At 37.8% G+C, this 19,120-nt stretch overlaps 2 pseudogenes; both read right to left on the bottom strand.

Annotated features, from left to right (window-relative positions):
- Positions 1-1,298, bottom strand: part of LOC128572534 (RNA-binding E3 ubiquitin-protein ligase MEX3C-like) — a 31,019-nt pseudogene extending 29,721 nt beyond the window's left edge.
- Positions 1,299-2,316: 1,018 nt separating this feature from the next.
- Positions 2,317-19,120, bottom strand: part of LOC128572533 (RNA-binding E3 ubiquitin-protein ligase MEX3C-like) — a 49,048-nt pseudogene continuing 32,244 nt past the window's right edge.

Here is a 19,120-nt window from a genome sequence, read left to right as displayed (position 1 = left end):
TGCTGTTACTGTTTCATGTTATTAGTCAGTATACAGATATCAGTGTTTTATCAATTTATTTTGATTCAGTGATTAGAAAAAGTCAGCTTGATAATACATGAAAATAGGGAAAGTAATGTTTAATAAGATTCTTCCAAGATGAAAGTGTGTCCAATTATATTTTGAAATTACTTGTCACTATACTATTGATAATTATTCACAGATGTAATGTATTATGTGTATTACATATATATTATATCCATATACAGTTATTGTGATAGTATTTCTGACCCATACTTAAAGTTAATAGATGAAGTAGAACATTGGTCTAAAATGCCTTGAAATGCTTGAGTTTATGAAAGACACGATGTATAGTTGAAATGGTTGTTAATCTAACTCTAAAAGCTTAAGCTAGTGAAGGGACACATTCATCCTGACTGCCATATAGTTCCACTAACATGCATCTTCACCATCAGCACAGGTGCGTTCTGTTTTCATGATGGAACCAGGAAAAATACCAGGATTGAATTTAAAGGCTTGATTGTATCCGTACTTTGAGGATGATAGTCCGAGTCCAGTAAAATGATATTTGGACTGAATAATAAAATACATGCAATTATTTATTAACTATGTATCTATATATTGTGTTAATATAACACCTAGAATACAAGAGAGAAAATTAGATAAATTGACATGGGTAAGAATGTTATCATTTTCTTCTCATACCTCAAGATAAATTCAGCTTACCCCACGAATCTTCACGCCTCTCTCTGAAAATGACCATCACACACTGAATAATTCTTGATGTGCAAAAACATCAGGCCCAGTCTTTCTCCAACAAAGCTCATGAGGTCACTGGTGCTGAGGCTAGACAAGAAGACACCATGGTTACCAGGAATGAGAATTGGCAGCTAACGAACAATTGGGAGGCTGTGGCCCGGCACCTGGAGGGAGTCCACCAGCATGTATATGCCTGTCAAGATGCTGTTAGGCCTAGACTAAGGTGGAAAAATACCAGTTCACTCCTGGAAAATTTCTGGGCCGCAAGCTCTCAACAAAATGGAGTGATTCTGGTTCACTCCCAAGATAGATGGGAAAGTATTACTTGATTTCTTGCTTGACTCACTCACTCCCTGGGAAATAGACCAGGAAGTACCAACTGTCCCCCCACTGACCTTTAAATAATAACAGGTGGGGAAATTACTGAAACAAAGATATATGGGGAGAAAGTACTAAAACAAAGATGTATGGCTAACCGCACAGTTCTGCTTCTGTACATTGCTTGCTTACCAACCTGGGTGCAGCTGGGCAGCCTGCATGCCAACCAGGATGCAGACCAGGCCTTAAAAACCAGACCCCTTAAGCAAATGGGGCTGCTCTCCCAACCCCTGTGTTGGGTGTGAGGCAGTTTTCGGCTGGCTTTTAAATAAAGGACTCTTTTGTTAATTCCAAGTGATGGCATGGTCTTTGAGAATTCTTGGGCACAACAATTTCCTCCACCAACTTGGGAAGCTGTCTCCTGCAAGTCCTAATTTTAGCCTGAAGGCAGCTGTGACTTCTATCTGAAGACCTCAGATGGATACAAATAGTAGCTGACTTTCTTCAATCAGGCCAGGCATAGTAAAAGAGTGGAGAGGGATGGGGATGAAGAGACTAACCAAACTTTTAATAACTCCCTACTGTTTACAGAATACACTTTGACACTCCAGATTTCACAATCTCAATCTAACTTGTAGTTATCATCTAGGAGAAGAGGGAGCAGAACATGATGTTAAGAGTGCACAAGAGAGCCAACAGGAGAGGATGGGATCAAAACGCAGGTCTTCACTTTCCATCCAAAAACGTTCTACAACAAAACCAGCTGCAAGTGAACAGTTTCAAATTCGGGTGAATGTGGGCACCTGGCTGGTGGCTTAGTGGAAAAAGCAAAAGAAAAACCTGCTCTGACACCGCTCTCCTGGGTCCTGCCCTTACCGTGCAGAAAGTGTTCAGCCTCCCGCAGGTCTTGTTCCTTCTCCCTCAGCAGTTTGGCCACCGCCACCAACTCAAGCCTCCTGACCTCGGCCACCAACTCAAGCTTAAGACACTGCCAGGCGCTCAAAGAAGGTCCGCAGAGCTGTCGTGCCACTGTCATACAGCTCCTCCAGAGGCCGACCCGCAGCCTGGCGGGCCCAGAGGCCTGGGGCAGCGCCCCACAGCAGCCACCCGCAGCGCTAGCTTGAGAGCGCTGAGGACCTTCAGGACAGGAAGTTCCAGGCAGAGCTGGTGTCCCGACACCAAACCCAGCCCAGAAATAGGGGCGAGAGCAGACAAGGCTCACCCAGCACTGGCGCTGTGTTAAAGGGCTGCCAGAAGTTTTGGCAGGAACTTATGGCTAAGAGGCAGGAAGCAGTAGGGTTCCCGGCTGCCCAAACGTGTGCCCCAGTATAAAACAGTGGGGGCGGGGCCGTCATCCCATACCCGCGGGGGACATCGGGCTCCTCCTTTAAACACTTCAGCACAAGTGACCTTGCGGTCATTGGGCTGAAAGGGGAAAGCAGCAAGTTGACTCTCGTGGCTGTGAGGATGTTTCCCAGCACAGAATGAGACCTTCAAGAACCAGTGCGGTGGCAGAGGTCACAGCCACAGAAGTCGTCTGTCCTCAATGCCGGCCTGGCCATTACAGCCAGTGTCAGGAAGATCAATCTTGTGTATGTTTGTTCCTTTTCCTATTATTCTGCTCATGTTTCTCTTTTCAACAGTGGGTCAGCTTCATTTTATCCCTGACGTGACGAGTGTATTCTAAGGTAACCCAATAAATTCGCAAAATCTGCGTTCCTGCCCTGCCTCTGCGGCGTAATTGATTTGACCTGCATGTTCCTTCTCCCAGTTTTCGCTAGCTCCTTTTTAAAGAGGTTGAGTGAATCTGTGTTAAACTACAGCACAACAAAAACTTCAGAGACACGTGTCCGGTGGCCCAAGCTCCAGTCCCTTTGCAAAAAAACTGCACATAGCAGATATGTGCTGGGAATACTGAAGTTTATTGTGGGATAACGCTTTAGCAATGGAGTTGATGGAGTTAACACAAGCAAGGCAGTCTTGGGAATGTAAGGGCTGAGCACTCAGTGTGAGAATTACTTATCGCCTGGTTTCGGCAGTATCTATTAAGAGATGATCTGTTGAGAGCAACGACATATTGAAAGAGCTTATGAATTACTTTAAAAAAAAATCAAATGATAAAACCTGGGAGCTCTTAGCCAGGTTAAAATAGCCTTCCAACATCCAATCGAAACTAGGAGGTTATGTATAAAAATATTAGAAAATGAGTTTGTGTTGCCTGTATTCATGACTTAGCATTACATACAAATGCAGAGTGATGATGGAAGAATAAAATAATTCACGAAATCACAGAAAGCAACAATAATTTTGCTACTTAAAAGCTCCACCGAATTACCTCACAGTATTTTATTTTGTGTATTCAAGCTACACTACTTATAAATTTGTTGTAAGATAGTGGTTGAAATCCATTTTCATTCTGATCTGAGTATAAAACAGGACAGGTCTTAGAAACAACTATTTGCCAATTCTAACCTCACCTTTGAATTTTTTTTTTAACAATAAAAATGGTTGGAGTCATTTGAATTCAACATGATAAATCTTTCACCTGAATCCTCAAAACATATGGTACTTAAGAATATATTTTATAAGGCTGAACAATATTCCATGAAAAAAATAATCACCCACACTCCCATAAGAAAGATATAACACAACTACAGCCCAAGACGAAAGGGGAAAGAGGAATGGGAGAAGGGAAGGGTGGATAGTGGAGGGAGGGTAATGTCTGGGACCACACCTATGGTGCATTTTGCAAGGATACATGTCAAGTCTATTACATGTAGAGTATAAACATCTTAACACAATAATTAAGAAAGTGAGATGAAGGCTATGTTAATACCAGTTTGATGTGGGCATTCCAAATGGTATATAAAACCAGCACATGATTAATTTTTTTTTTTTTTTGGACAGGGCTTGCTTTGAACCCACCACCTCCAGTATATGGAGCCAGTGCCCTACTCCTTGAGCCACAGGTAGCACCCAGAGCTATGATTAATGTAAAGGAATATATTTTATTATTTATAAAAGGTGAAAAATTATAATAAACAATACCCCAGATAACAATGTAAACAAAAATTTTGTTTCCTTTATTTCTGTTTTAGAAATTTAATTTATCTCAATCCGCAGAATGCAACAATTTCTAGTTGTTAATAACATACATATGCACCCAATATCCTTTGTTGTTTAATTAAAATTTCCAATAAATTTTGTATCTTGTATTATTATTTGATGAGTCTGGCAAATCCACTATGAAAGAATCACTGGAGTTTCAATAATATGGTGCCCACTTGTGAGAAATAATATTGAGGAAAAACCAGAGAGATAACTGATAGGTGGATCAAATACCAAAAAGAATTGCGTTTGTTCTATCTTAAACAATAAAACTTTAAGAAATCAGAAAGCACATCTGAGCTCTCACTGTGAAGAGTGACAACTTGACCTGCATGTTCCAGCTCACAGTTTTCGCTAGCTACTTTTTAAAGAGGTTGATTGAATCTGTGTTAAACTACAGCACAACAAAACCTTTAGAGACACGAGTCCAGTGGCCCAAGCCCCAGTCCCTTTGCAAAAAATCTGCACATAGAAGATATGTGCTGGGAATACTAAAGTTTATTGTGGCATAATGCTTTACCAATGGGGTTGCTAATGCTGAAGGTGAAGCCCCTGAGCACTCTCAGAAGACAGATTAAAAAGAAAAAGGGACAGATAATGCAGATCAATCCATTCTCTTTATTCTGGCTGTCACTTTGGACTATTTTGAATATTGTAAGCCCAATGTTCCTGCATAATCACGCATAAGGTTGGGAGAAATATCAATATTAAAATAACCAGTGAAAATGATCATTTTAAAATCTGTGGGCTTAGATGAGACTTTCAAAGAAAAGAAAAAGAGTACAGTGAAATGAAAAAGCCATTAAAACAAACTGAGTGGTTATTTTGCCTGTAAGTAATATGTTCTTTGAAGAAAATAATTTGGAAAGGCCTCTTTCCCAGTCTTTTCCATGATATGTGATTTTTAGAGTAGTGTTATTTTATTTCTGATAAATTATAGTTTCACTTTGTGATCACGTGTGGTGATCTTAGCACTCATTTGACAATAAACTGTACATGATGAATATCTCCAATGTTTTATTTTATTAACCGAAAGTGTCATTTTCATCATAAATTTCACTATATTATTAGCAGCATTATTGTTACGATAGGTCATTAATGATATAAAATGATTTTGACAATTTCAGTGAGAAGATGAGAGTGATTTGGTTGATTTAGTACCATTGGTGCCAACAAAAATAAATCACCTGGAAAATTCAGGAAAGTGAACCCCTTTCCCACCAAGAATAAATCAATGAAAGGATCATTATGAAAAGCACAAATGCCATGGAACTATGGTAGCATCCAGTAGCAGTGAGGGACTGCAGTGTATTTACCATTTTTTGTGATTTAACTGAGTGTAGGCAGCACAAAGCTGTTGAGAACACTATCCACAATCTCACACATGTAATTGTGAGGACTTCAGAGAAAAAGTATGAGTAGCAGAAGTGTCACTGCAAATGTCATAGACAAAAATGAGAAAAAAGCAGGAGCTTGATTACAAATTATATGGTATAAATTTTGGCAAATTCTAATATTGATCTGTGAAAACGTGTTCTGTTGACCATCAGAATCAGGAGAACACTAGGAAAGCATCAATCTAAATTCTGAGGAGCTGGTGACAGGCATCCCAGTGCATCACTCTGTTTGGAAGATGAGGGTCATAGCAATAGGGTAAAATAATAAAGTTTGAGGGAAGTGGAGAAAGTGTCCTCTGTGCTCCAGCTGTCCCGATCAGGTTCACTGGGTCCCTGAATTACCTGACCTTACTCTACTTGATTTATGAAATACACAATGTTACTATAATTTAATACAAACTTAAAATTCAGTAATGTTTAAAAATATAAATAGAATATTTTATGAGTAAATATTTGAGGTGTTGATTTCATTGTGGATAGAAATGAGCAATCACTGTCCTCATTTTGTTTATAGCAATATCATGTTTCCAACCGTCTATGTATTCTCTATTAAAGGTACATAGATACTAAAACCTCTATTATTACTAAATTCAGACAATGTTAACACAAATTTAGTTGTAAAGGTTCAGCAACCAAATTAAAATTTTCTTGTAGTTTTTATAAATATATATATATATTTTTTTTTTGAGACAGACTCTCACTTTGTCGCCCTCAGTAAAATGCCATCGTGTCACAGCTCACAGCATCCTCAACTTCTTGGGCTCGGGAGATTCTCTTGCTTCTGCCTCCCGAGTAGCCAGGACTGCAGGCACTTGCCACAATGCCCATCTATTTTTAGAGATGGGGTCTCACTCTTGCTCAGGCTGGTTATAAATACATCTTTCAATTAAAAAATAAAATTTGGGACTTTTGAAGAAAAAATTAAAGATACTAATCTTGGAGAATTTTTTTAAGGGTATGCTACTTTTTTCAAATATTACAAAGTATTATTCTCTTGGTAATATAGAAATTCCGCACACACTAATCACACTAATATTAAAACCAGTAATATAAACTTTAGTTTACTTTAAAAACCTAAAATACTAAAACTGAATGTACAACAAAATATTTAAATTAATGCTGAACATTTTAGCTTACATTCATCTAGCTAACTGTTTTCTTGATAAAGATTTAATAGAAATAAGAAAACAGTATTTTCAAATATATCTGTGGGAAACACAAAAAAATTCACTTTAAAAATAATTACCAAAATGGAATAAACAAAGTAATCTTTATGGCCACCTATTAAAATAATTATTATATAATAGTAAGAATATGTCATGTTTTGTGATACTATGAGTTTAAACAGTCTCTAAACTGTTGAAATATTTTAAAGTATCTTCCAAATTAAAAAGCAAAAATATGATTAAAATCTACAGATTTTTGTTAGATAAGATTTCATATACATGAATTTGAGTGAACAAAAAGATTAATAGAAGATAAATAAAATGCAATACATTAGAAGTCATACATATTTTTGCACAAAACTATAAATTTGTGCTCTAGTACAACACATAAAATTTATATTTTCATGTCAGGGAACATCTACTGTGTTTACTTGTGATGAGGTACAATTTAAGACTGAAATTCTGAGCAAAGAAGTTGAACATTTTACTGAAAAAATTCCTGCTTTTTCCCACCTCCTCCTCCCCTCAGTTTTGAGCTCACAGTGTTGACAGAGCAGAGAAACAGACACTCACCAAGATGAGTCTTGGAATTATTCTGTGCATGTACATTGTTGTTCCTAAAGATCTGATTATAAGAAGAGATGATGTGAGCTCATCTCCCTGCAGGACCATAATCCTCATGTCATCTATAGAAGCAAAACAGCTGTGGCCTTTGGATTGTTACAAAGGGGAGCCACCAAAGGGAAAACAGAACTTTCCTAGTTCCCGGAAGTTAACAATGTAGGAAACACCTGAGTTTCAAACTGTTGTATCTCTGATTTCATTTCCCCAGGCCTTTTCAGTCTGGGTAGGTTGTCTAGTCTCAGCCCTTGTCAAGGAGATAAAAGTAAATAAAGAGATGATGGGAAGACCTACTCAGGAATTGTCATCCTCAAGCAGTGGACCTGAATGGGCTTTTATTATTTCTTGAACTAGCCCTCATTACATTTAAATGCTACCAATAGAAAAGGATGATGTTAGAGATTTGTTCAAGATCAACCCTCAGTAAATAACATTATAATAACAATGTTTCTACTAATTTCAAATCCTAATACCTTGTCTAATATGCCACAAATTCAAAATCATTCCCAGTGATGGACCTTTGCTTGGCTTTCTTCAGTGTTAAGTCAGTGCCTGGTGCCCCATGATCCCATTAGTGTGCACAGCTATGATTTAATAAAAAGAAAATTAAAAAAGAGAATCAATACTTCATTAGCTTAATTTGAAAACAATCAATGATATATTTGAAATTTAAAGTCACCAGGGTTTACTGAAGGCCTTTCTTATGTTTACCTGACATTACACAGGATTTACAAAATATACTTTTTTCTTATTCAATCTGTAGATGATTCAGTGTGCAGACTGGATACATTCTCCTCCTAAGGGAGATTCAGAAATAGATTCAGCTGACCTCTTGCAACAATTAGCTTACAAAGTCCATGAAGCTTCCATGGAAAAAACCTGAATTTTCCAGAGAAAAGTTTAGTTATTTAGGACATGATCTGACTGCAGAATTAATTCCCCTTTCACCTGAAGAAATATAAGGCATTTAAAAGTTTTGCTAGACCCAAAAGTAAAGAAAGTTAAGTCTTGAACTTGAAAAATATTATGGGTATAGATTTCCAAATATTTGCTTGCTAGAATCTCTCTTCTGTATACGTGTGTGTGTAGTAAAATTATTTTGAAATTTTAATTTTAATTTACTTTTAATTTTATTCTATTTATCATTAGGAACCTATATTATAGGTACATATATATGTGTGTGTATATATATACATATATAGTAAAATTATTTTGAAAGTATTATTTTAATACTGTTTATCAGAAGAAATCTTTTGGATTTTTGTTTGACATTTTTCAGGAAAATTAACTTTATTAAGTTATACAATAATTAGGTAATACAGTCCAGATAATGCTGACAGTTAAAAGATGTTCTCTCCCTAGTGAAGTAGTGCTACATATTGGCCTTGGTCTACTTTTCCTACAAAAAAGCTTGATGCAGGTGTGCATGCAGAGATGTTTCATAGCACTTGTTTGGGAGTATTTTGGTATTATTTGTTATTAAATCTTGACTCTGGTGAATCTTCCATACAGTTTTATGAAGTCACACAAAAACTATGCAAGGGAACCATGAACAGTGCTTGAAGTAAATATCCACAATTCCAAATGTAGGCATTAAAATTCAGTGAATTATTAGTTTAGTATAGCTGTCAGAACATCTCTTAACACCTTATGAAAATAAAGAGAAAAATATGCCAGCCAATGTAAGTATTTCATAAGCCTTACTCCTTGTCACAGAGTTTATACAAGTGCTGAATGAACACAGTCCTTGTTGTTGAATGCCCTGAAGGCAATCATTGTTCTTTCCGAACACTGGCTCTTATTTTTTTGAAACTATAAGGGTCTATAAGTCTTATATTGCAAATTTTAGTGTTTAAAAGGAGCAGTCATCAGGTGTACTTTCTTTTTTTTTTTTTTTTTTAAGAGGCAGAGCCTCACTTGGTCGCCCTTGGTAGAGTGCCTGGCATTACAGCTCACAGGAACGTCCAGCTCTTGGGCTTAGGCGATTCTCTTGCCTCAGCCTCCCTAGTAGCTGAGACTACAGGTGCCCACCAGAATGCCCGGCTATTTTTGCTGCAGTTTGGCCGGGGGCCGGGTTTGAACCCACCACCACTGGTAAATGAGGCCTGCGCCCTAATAACTGAGCCACATGTACTCCAGGTACATTTTCTATAAGGTCTATAAACTGTGCTCAAGAAAGTTCATCATCTTGTAGGGCAGTTAGCACAGGACTGTAGGAGATCTGTACCTGAAAATAATAATTTTTGCAAGGAAAACCATCAAATGTGGCACAATTGTGCATATCTTTTCCTTTCGTGTTTGGGACACTGTCATTCATCAGATGGGCAAGTCATCAAGAGGATGATTGTGTTGTTGTAAAAAATAGAAAGCCATTGATGGCAGTATATGACCAGAAACCCAGTGAACTTGGGTTGGGGCTTATGTATTTTTCCCTCCCCAAAGCAAACTGGTAGTGAGCTTCATTTTCTTCACACTTCTAATCAATGTACCTTTTCCTGTCATTTACATGTGCTGTATATTCTTTTTCCTGTTTGTTTTAAATTATGCTGGAATAATTTATAATTTAGGTATATAAATCCTCACTTTAAAGTCTGGCAAATTAAAATCAAACAACGTTCTATCCAAATATCAAATACCAAAATAAAAATCAAATCAATCTAGATCAGCTATTTGTGCACAGGGGCACTCCTCCGAGATGAGGAAATCACACCAAAAAGGAGGCAAGTCAGTCACTGAAGAGAACAAACCTCCCAGATACATGGTGGCCAAGAGGGTATTTATGAGGAATGATATTCTGAATATGGAAAGTATGATTAGCATGGGTTCTGCTTAGACAGAATCACATGGAAAGGAAGGCTTATGGAGGAAGAACCAAGTTAATTGACACTTGAAGGACGAGAAGGAGGCAGCCACAAGAAGGGCAGGAGATACTAAAGCATTCCAGAAAGCAGAGGGGGCAGGGCTAAGAGTATGAGGGAAGGAGACCTTACAGACTGCCACATAGAGAACGAAAACTGCAAATTGAAAAGAAGGGCGTAAAAGCATGCCAAGTCAGCATTTGGTCAACCTCATTTTATAACTTTTGATATTCATGCGAATTTTAATATCATTGCACTTGGAAACCATTTTTAGGTCATAGCTTTTCCCTTTGTAATCATTCCTGAGTATGTGTAATAGGTGCTTAGAAATCATAATCAATCATAAGCCAAAGAGTTAATCATAGCCATGTACTTTGCAAGGGAACATTATTCAAATCTTGTTAAATGTTTTTTAAAACCCTCTGGAAAGTATGAAGGGCTGGGAAAATCTGAAAAGGTGAAGTGGCAGAATAAGGGGAAGAAAGAACGGCCCACGTTTAGAAATATATCCAAGGACCATGTCCGACTTGCTGGTGATGAGGGGTGAAGGAGGAGGGTCCTGGAAAATGTCCAGTTTCATGGCTCCAGCAAATGGATGTAAAGATGGGAGTAGCATGTTGTATAAAAGAAAATCTGGGGAAGGAATTAAGATTTGAAGCAGGCAGAGGAGGGTGTGGTTTGAGAGGTGTCTTTTGAAACATGGATGCAAAGTGCTTAATGCCTCCTAAGTCCAGTGTGGTAGGTCATACACAGCCCCTGCCCTCCAAGGGCTGCAGTTTAAGGGCTTCTGTATTGACTGGGCTTCCCTGGTGTCAGCGAATCATTTTTTTATGCAGGTGAAATGATTTCATACTTGGTCCAGTGTTTAAAGAGAAGTTACAGATGGAGAGAGGTTTTTCCACCTTTTACTCATTTCTTGCCTTGTTAAGGTTTTGGGTTAATCCTCAATATGACAAAAAACTCCACATTCAATGTGTATTTCTGCCTATCTGTAGGAGAGATAAAGGGAGCCCATGAGGGCCAGGGATGCTGAGGGAGGCCCTATACATTACGGTCACTATAGGTTGTGTTGAGTTATAGAGGAGAGGGGTTAATAAATGAAATAAATATTAAACATAGAAGATAAATCCCTCAAATTGACCTTTACTGTCTTATCTTCTGAATGGTATTCACATTAAAGATGGCTTTATGGAGGATGTTTTGTTTTGAGACAGTGTGAATTTGTCACCTTCAGTTCAGTGCCATGTAGTGTCAGAGCCCATGGTAACCTCAAATTCCAGGGCTTAACTGATCCTCTTTGCCTCAGCTTCCTGAGCAGCTGGAACTACAGATGCCTGCTATAATGCCCAGCTAGTTTTTCTAATTTTAGTAGAGATAGCGTCTTGCTCTTGCTTCTAAGCTCAGGCAATTCACCTCCCAGAGTGCCAGGAATACAGGATTGAGTCGCCATGCTCATCCTGTGGAGAAGTTCTTAATATTTATTGAAGCAAATTATTTTAATAATGATATAAGTGTTTGTTGCAATAGATTGGTCCATAAATAAAAGCAGCTCTGCAAGAATTAAATTACTGCTTACAGCATGATTCTAATGTTTGGCTGGGACTCTTGTGATTTAGCTGATCTTAGGGCTCCTCCTCCAGGCCAGCTTCACAATTGCATATGTTCTTCCAAACTGATTTTAGACCCTAATGCAGTTCAACTGGTTACAATTCGGAATACTTACGGAGTTTGGTAAGAGTTTGGAAGAAAATTCGTTTTATATGGTGGTGTTTTCAGAGCTTAATGTTCTTCTTATTTATATGTGGCCCATTAATCTATTTAACAGGTGGAGGATTCCGCAAGTTTTACCATCTATAAGTGCTAACATAATCCCAAATTATTCTTTTTTTTTTTTTTTTTTTTGCAGTTTTTGGCAGAGGCTGAGTTTGAACCTGCCGGCTCTGGCATATAAGGCCAGTGCCCTATTCCTTTGAGCCACAGGCGCCACCTTTCCCCAAATTTTTCTTTACTAGCTTCAAATGATGGCCCTGGAGCTGTCAGCACTGCCATGGAACTGGTGGGATGAAATGAGAAGCCAAACTAAAGGCTTCCATGAAGTGTAAGATGGGGCTGCTGGGATGAAAGTGAAAAGCCAAACTAAAGGCCCGCATTTTCAGTTCACTGATAAAAAAGTGTGGAATATTAGTACAGCATGTGGTTGTAAATGTCCACTTAGAATAGAGGCTATGTGTTGCCTTTTCTATTTCACAAATCAGAGAGTTAAAATTAGTCATTATATGTTTTCTGTTGATAAAATTGTCTAACTTACTGATACATGTAGGGTCTTGTTGGGTTAGACTGCGGACTCTAAGCTTTTTCTGGATTATTATTCAAAGCAAAATATTTCCATGTAAATTATATTAGTGGAAATGATGTACTGGCCTTTTAATCTTTATAATCATCTTGCAAAATCTCTAAACTATGAAATCTATGGTAATTTAAAATCTATATTTGGTTTGTTACAAGTAAGCTTTAAAATATAGCCTATATTCCAATAATGAAGATTTAATTATGTTGACTTCAATTTTCTACATGCACAAAGGTGTTCTTTATCAACATTTTTATTTTTCATTAATAATTTATAACTGATGAAGACATTTTTAAGCAAAGGTAATTGTTTTTTAACTATCAAGTGTGTTGACTGTCATAGCCAGGATGCTACATCGCAGGCCTGAACCATGAAACTGCCAGGACATGAACCACTGTACAACCTTACTTGGGGTATGGCTTCCCATAAGTGCCAGGGAGCCCATTGTCTCAGTCAAGTAAGGCTCTCCATCAGGAGGAGCCAGTTGTCTCAGTCAGGTCAGAGCTGCCAGAGTGCCTCAAAGGTGCAGCAGTCAGTCTTACTAGGAGCCCACTAGGAGCCCCGACTACCTTCTCCTGTGGCTATTTATAAAAGTGATCCCATGGCTATTTACACCACAGGTGTGGAGACTGCCAAGCAACGATGTACGTGCTCTTGAGCTCTTTAACGAGAGACCCATCCTTTCCCCCTTTCCTTATTACCAAGGTTTTTTTCTTTTCAGGTGTCTCCTACAGTTGTAGTTGCCTTTGTTTTGTGAACACACCATAGTGAATGGAAAAGTAACGTTACTTTAAACATGTGGGTAAAATTACTTGAATATTGATTTGAAGAGTCTTGGATTTCGTCAGATCTCTATTCTATATCTGCACAAAGCATCTATTTTATACATGACATTGTAAGTACCAAAATACCAAATGAAATAATCCTATAGATTCATAATGTTTTCTGAAATTTAACTTTGAACATTTCAAAAAGCATGAATTTAAAGAAATCTTCTAGATCAGGTAGCTGCCAGTGCCTTAGGAATTCCTGCACTGATATCCTACAATAAACAGCCTGGAAGAGAGCTAAGGAACCAGGTGGGCTATGATTTGTGCCCCAAGGATAAGTGCTTTATATAGCAGGTGAAATTAAATAATTTGCCTGCTCTCATGAAAGAATCTGTTACTACTATATTGAAAAATTATTTAGGGCTAAAAATTATTTCGTTAAAGATAACTGAAATTCTGCTCAAGAAGGTATCCTTCAACTGCTGAGAAGTTCTGAGAATTATTTTAAGATGAAACCACCAAAGATTCTGATACATTGAAGCAAGAATTTGCAGCCCTCAAAGATCTGAAAAATACAGTAGAATCCCTCAGTAACAGAGTGGAGCAAGCAGAAGAAAGGATTTCTGACATTGAGGACAAAGCCTTTGAATGCTCCCAAACTCTCAAAGAGGAAGAGAAATGGAGAGCAAAAATGGATCATTCTCTCAGAGAGCTCTGGGATAATTCGAAGAAGGTTAATATCTGCTTCATTGGAACCCCTAAAACAGAGGAAGGGGCCTGAATGGGCACAGAGGCCCTTCTCCATGAAATTATGAAAGAGAATTTTCCAGACATGCCAAGAGATTCTGCAATTCAGATAGCAGACAGTTTTAGAACCCCAGCATGACTCATTCCCAATAAGACATCCCCCAGGCATATCATAATTAACTTCACTAAAGTTAATATGAAGGAGAAAATTCTCAAAGCAGCCAGACAAGAGAAATCCATTACCTACAAAGGAAAGAATATTAGAATGATTGCAGATCTCTCTGCTGAAACTTTTCAAACCAGAAGAGGGTGGTCATTGACTTTTAATCTCCTAAAGCAAAATAACTTACTTTTTTTTTTTTATTGTTGGCTATTCATTGAGGGTACTATAAGCCAAGTTACGTTGATTGCAATTGTTAGGCAAAGTCCCTCTTGCAATCATGTCTTGCCCCCATAAAGTGTGACACACACCAAGGCCCCACCGTCCCTCCCTCCATCCCTCTTTCTGCTATTCCTCCCCCCCATAACCTTAATTGTCATTAATTGTCCTCATATCAAAATTGACTACATATGATTCATACTTCTCCATTCTTGTGATGCTTTACTGAGAATAATGTCTTCCACGTCCATCCAGGTTAATACGAAGGAGGTAAAGTCTCCATTTTTTTTAATGGATGAATAGTATGCCACCTCGTAAATATAAGACACCTTGTTAATCCATTCCTAGGTTGGTGGGCATTTACGCTGTTTCCACATTATGGCGATTGCAAATTGAGCTGCAATAAACAGTCTAGTACAAGTGTCCTTATGATGAAAGGATTTTTTTCCTTATGGGTAGATGCCCAGTTATGGGATTGCAGGATCAAATGGGGGGTCTAGCTTGAGTGCTTTGAGGTTTCTCCATACTTCCTTCCAAAAGGTTGTACTAGTTTGTAGTCCCACCGGCAGTGTAAAGGTGTTCCCTTCTCTCCACATCCACGCCACCATCTGCAGTTTTGAGATTTTGTGATGTGCGCCATTCTCACTGGGGTTAGATGATATCACAGGGTTGTTTTGATTTGCATTTCTCTAATATATAGAGATGATGAACACTTTTTCATGTGTTTGTTAGCCATTCGTCTGTTATCTTTAGAGAAGGTTTTATTCATGTCTCTTGCCCATTGATATATGGGATTGTTGACTTTTTTCATGTGGAGTAATATGAGTTCTCTATAGATCCTAGTAATCAAGCTTTTGTCTGATTCAAAATATGCAAATATCCTTCCCCATTGTGTAGGTCCTCTTTTTGCTTTGGTTATTGTCTCCTTAGCTGTACAGAAGCTTTTCAGTTTAATGAAGTCCCATTTGTTTATTTTTGTTGTTGTTGCAATTGCCATGGCAGTCTTCTTCATGAAGTCTTTCCCCAGGCCAATATCTTCCACTGTTTTTCCTATGCTTTCTTTGAGGATTTTCAGTGTTTCATGCTTGAAATTTAAGTCCTTAATACATTTTGAATCAATTTTTGGAGTGGAGAAAGGTGTGGGTTCAGTTTCAGTATTTTACATGTAGACATCCAATTCTCCCAACACCATTTATTAAATAGGGAGTCTTTCCCCCAAGGTATGTTCTTGTTTGGTTTATCGAAGATTAGGTGGTTGTAAGATGTTAGTTTCATTTCTTGGTTTTCAATTCGATTCCAAGTGTCTATGTCTCTGTTTTTGTGCCAGTACCATGCTGTCTTGAGCACTATGGCTTTGTGGTACAGACTAAAATCTGGTATACTGATGCCCCCAGCTTTAATTTTATTACTAAGAACTGCCTTAGCTATATGGGTTTTTTTATGGTTCCATACAAAACGCAGAATAAATTTCTCCAAATCTTGAAAGTAAGATGTTGGTATTTTGATAGGAATGGCATTGAATAGGTAGATTTCTTTGGGAAGTATAGACATTTTAACAATGTTGATTCTTCCCATCCATGAGCATGGTATGTTCTTCCATTTCTTAATATCCTCTGCTATTTCCTTTCTGAGGATTTCATAGTTTTCTTTATAGAGGTCCTTCACCTCCTTCATTAGGTATATTCAGAGGTATTTCATTTTCTTTGAAACTATGGTGAAGGGAGTTGTGTCCGTATTTACCTTCTCATCTTGAATGTTATTGGTGTATACAAAGGCTACTGACTTGTGGAAATTGATTTTATATCCTGAAACATTACTGTATTTTTTGATGACTTCTAGGAGTCTTGAGGTTGAGTCTCTGGGGTTCTCTAAGTATAAGATCATGTCATCAGCAAAGAGGGAGAGTTTGACCTCCTCTGCTCCCATTTGGATTCCCTTTATTTCCTTGTCTTGCCTAATTGTATTGGCTAGAACATTCAGCACTATGTTGAATTGTAAATGTGACAGATGACAACCTTGTCTGGTTCCAGTTCTAAGAGGAAAAGCTTTCAGTTTTACTCCATTCAGTAAGATACGAGCTGTGGGTTTGTCATAGATAGCTTCAATCAGTTTTAGAAATGTGCCACCTATGCCTATACTCTTCAGTGTTCTAATTAGAAAAGGATGCTGGATTTTATCAAATGCTTTTTCTGCATCTATTGAGAGGATCGTGTGATCTTTATTTTTCCCTCTGTTAATATGGTGGATAATGTTTATGGACTTGTGTATGTTAAACCAGCCTTGCATCCCTGGGATGAAGTCTACTTGATTAGGATGAATGACTTTTTTGATGATAAGCTGTAATCTATTGGCTTGGATTTTGTTGAGAATTTTTGCATCCATATTCATGAGTGAGATTGGTCTGAAATTCTCCTTTTTGTTTGGGTCTTTTCTTGGTTTTGGTATCAGGTTGATGTTTGCTTCATAGAATGTGTTGGGGAAGATTCCTTCTTCCTCAATTTTTTGGAATAATTTCTGCAGTACAGGAATTATCCCTTCCTTGAATGTTTGATAGATTTCTGGTGTGAAGCCATCTGGACCAAGGCATTTTTTGGTTGGAAGATTTTTTATTGTTTCTTTGATCTCAGTGCTTGAAATTGGTCTGTTCAGGAGCTCCAAATGTTGATCTATTTCCTTCACATTCTCAAATGTCTGGGAATAGAGTTTCTGGTAGTATTCAGAGATGATCTCATGTATCTCTGTGGGATCAGTTGTTATTTCCCCTTTATCATTCTGATTGAGGTTACTAGATATTTTGCTTTTCTGTTTCTCATTAGTCTGGCCAATGGTTTATCTATTTTATTTATTTTTTCAAAAAACCAACTCCTTGTTTCATTAATTTTCTGAATGATTCTTTCATTTTCAATTTCATTGATCTCTGATTTGATTTTGGATATTTCTTTTCTTCTACTGAGTTTAGGTTGAGATTGTTCTTCTTTCTCCAATTCCATAAGATGACTTGTGAGATTATTGATGCTCTCTCTTTCTGTTTTTGGAATGTAGGCATCTAAAGCGATGAATTTTCCTCTCATAACTGCTTTTGCAGTATCCCCCAGTTTTGGTAGCTTGTGCCTTGATTGTTGTTATGCTCAAGGAAGTTAATGATTTCCTGTTTTATTTCTTCCTGCATCCATCTGTTATTCAACAGAAGATTGTTTAATTTCCATGCCTTTGGGTGGGGTAGAGCGTTTTTGTTAGAGTTGAGTTCCACCTTTAGTGCCTTATGGTCTAAGGAGATACAAGGTAAAATTTCAATTGTTTTGTTTCTGTTGATATTTGTTCTGTGTCCCAGGATATGATCAATTTTGGAGAATGTTCCATGGGGTGATGAGAAGAATGTATATCTTTATCTCCGGTGGAGTGTTCTATATGCGTATACCAAGCACAGTTTTTCTAGGGTCTCAATCAAATCTCTTATATCTTTGTTCAATTTCTGTTTAGAGGAACTGTCCAGGTCTGTAACAGGAGTGTTAAACTCCCCTGTTGTTATGGTATTATCAGATATATTGCTCAGACTGAGTATGGTCTGTTTCAAGAATCTGGGAGCATTTAAATTGGGTGCATAAATATTACAATTGAAACTTCTTCTTGTTGTATTTTTCCCTTGACCAATATAAAGTGACCATCTTTGTCTTTTTTGACTTTAGTTGCTTTAAATCCACATGTATCTGAAAATAAGATCGCAACTCCTCTTTTCTTCTTAATTCCATTTGCCTGAAAAATTGTCTTCCAACCCTTGACTTGGAGCTTTAATTTGTATTTTGAAGCCAGGTGTGTTTCTTGCAGGCAGCAAAGGGATGTCTTGTGTTTTTTAATCCAGTCAGCCGATCTATGTCTCTTCAGTGGGGAATTCAAGCCATTAACATTTATTGAGATAATTGATAAGTGTGGCAGTATTCTATTCGTCTTATTTGGTGAGAGTCCATTGCTTAGTTTTATCTTTTGCATCAGTGTGGAGGTTAGGTTCTGTCCTTTAATTTCTGAGTTCTTACTTTGCTGCTGATCCATTGTGGTGGTCAGTGTGCAGAACAGGTTGAAGTATTTCCTGTAGAGCTGGTCTTGTTGTTGCGAATTTCCTCAATGTTTGTATATCCGTAAATGATTTGATTGCTCTGTCAATTTTGAAGCTTAGCTTAGCAGGGTACAGAATTCTGGGCTGGAAATTGTTCTGTTTAAGTAGATTAAAGGTAGATGACCATTGTCTTCTTGCTTGAAAAGTTTCATTAGAGAAGTCTGCGGTCACTTTGATGGATTTGCCCCTGTAGGTCAACTGGCGCTTACTCCTGGCAGCTTGCAGAATCTATTCTTTTGTCTTGACTTTGCACAAGTTCATCACAATGTGTCTTTGAGAAGCTCGGTTAGAGTTGAGGCGACCTGGGGTCCGATATCCCTCTGAAAGCAGTGTGTCAGAATCTTTGGGGATATCTGGGAAATTTTCTTTCATAATATTCTCTAGTATGGCTTCCATTCCTCTGGGGCATTCTTCTTCCCCTTCTGGGATTCCTATAACTCGTATGTTGAAACGCTTCATAAAGTCCCATAATTCTGGCAGTGAACGTTCTGCTTTCTCTCTCTTCTTTTCTGCCTCTTTTACTATCTGAGTTATCTCAA

Source organism: Nycticebus coucang, chromosome 20, assembly GCF_027406575.1.
Source record: "Nycticebus coucang isolate mNycCou1 chromosome 20, mNycCou1.pri, whole genome shotgun sequence".
NCBI classification, from domain to species: Eukaryota; Metazoa; Chordata; class Mammalia; order Primates; family Lorisidae; genus Nycticebus; species Nycticebus coucang.
Note: the sequence above shows the minus strand (reverse complement) of the source record. Positions and strands in the feature narration are given on the sequence as shown.